We start from the raw sequence: 1,747 nt of genomic DNA on the forward strand, positions 1-1,747 counted from the left end.
GACCTCAAGTAATTACAGTTTATGCTGAAGAATGTAGAAAGGACCATAGATGTGGGATGGGCACTCACAGTCTGCTGATTTAGGACTAGTATATGCCCAACAGCCAAGATTAGAAGGCAGAAAATTTTGAGAAAAAGATACTCCTCATGCACTCAGCTTCCTGCCTCACAGCCATTGCCAGGCTGGACCAGAGCAACCTGAAATGGCCACTCCAAGGATCCAATGTGGGGTGAGGAGAAGATATGCAAAGCTGCTAAATTCATCACATTAATCATTTTTGCATCCCCAGGGAAATTAAACAAAGCTGTCAGGGATGACCAGCTGCTAATTAATAATGACATTCTCCTAAGAGAAAGGGTAGCACATTCATTTTTCCAGTATAACATGGATCAGTTCACACCTGTGAAGATAAAAGGAAATGCAGATCAGGTTTTTGTTACAGAGCATGGTGTCCTGAGTAACAGCAGATTATTAGATCCAAGATGTGAAATTTCCTAAAAGTTTGATCACCTAAGGAAAGCAACAAATAACTCCGAGCCAGAGGAAGTAGACAGAAGTTTGAAATCTTGGAAAGAATCCCATGACAGTATTTATGAGCCTATGTGGAACATCATCATTCCAACAGCTTCCGTACTGTTTATGCTAAATCTATAGAATGGGGAACAGATGATTATTGCATGCACTGAAAGCTATCCATTTCAGCCTAAAAACTTCTGGAGTGGCTGTTTGGGAGAAGAGTAGAAGTTCACCACCACTCCACCCACACCCTGGTGGTTTGAGTGCTCAAGATTCAAGTTCACTGCAGATTATGAAAGGGCAATGTTCAGTTGGTTAGTCATACAGATGTGTAAGATTCAATAGCTGTTTCAAATGAAGTCCAGACAACCAAAGAGTTACTTAAAATCAAAGAGAGTGCAGAGAATGAGAATCAGACAGCAATTAGTGAAAACTATCACACAGTATTAGATGCCACATTCAACGCTTTAAGCCAACAGCTTCTGGTTACCAGCACCAAAATCAAGTGGAACAAGATACTGAGCTACAAGATTGGCAAAGAAATATGAAATGTTTAAAGGACGAGTGTAGGATTCTTCACTATGTGGAAAGAAAAAGATTCAACATTTGGTCATATGAAAAGTGATTTATAAACAAAAGTGGTATTTTGCTAGGGCTTTCAAACTTAACAGATTTTCTAACCTCATGGAATGCTGTTGAATTTATAGCACTGTCTTCAGTTGTTTATATTCTTTGCCTTGTAATTTCCTGTTTTCTCTGTATCTATTTGTAAATCTTCTTCTGTTTAATTCTGCTGTTTACAGTTGGAGAGAGAGAGAGGGAGAGAGAGAGAGAGAGAGAGAGAGAGAGAGAGAGAGAGAGAGAGAGAGAGAGAGGGAGGGAGAGAGAGAGAGAGAGAGAGAGGGAGAGAGAGGGGTAACTTGGAGTGGTTACTGTGCAGAAAATTTTGCTAGCCAGAAAGTGCTCTTTCTGTTTAGATAGTATGTTCATTATTGTTCTACTGCTATGCTTCAAAGCACTTCTGGTATTTTAGTGGTTTTATTGACCCACCAAAAGCTAAAACAAATATGCTACAAATTTTAGCTAAATGGATACACATTCATCCTTCTCCATGTGAGTGCTTTGATCATCATTATAGCATCTCATAATTAGTTTTTCAAACTTTGGATTGGGGATTTTCAGGTCCATTTGGCAGGGGGCAAAGAAAGTGTTCTGGAAAGTCCATGATAGC

The 1,747-nt window shown here is 39.5% G+C and overlaps 1 pseudogene; it reads left to right on the forward strand.

Annotated features, from left to right (window-relative positions):
- The first annotated feature begins 222 nt into the window (after positions 1-222).
- Positions 223-1,064, forward strand: LOC101724551 (F-actin-capping protein subunit alpha-1-like; annotated as a pseudogene).
- Positions 1,065-1,747: the final 683 nt, after the last annotated feature.

Source organism: Heterocephalus glaber, unplaced genomic scaffold, assembly GCF_053883595.1.
Source record: "Heterocephalus glaber isolate CG9 unplaced genomic scaffold, H.glaber_assembly_v1.0 deba00001564, whole genome shotgun sequence".
NCBI classification, from domain to species: domain Eukaryota; kingdom Metazoa; phylum Chordata; class Mammalia; order Rodentia; family Bathyergidae; genus Heterocephalus; species Heterocephalus glaber.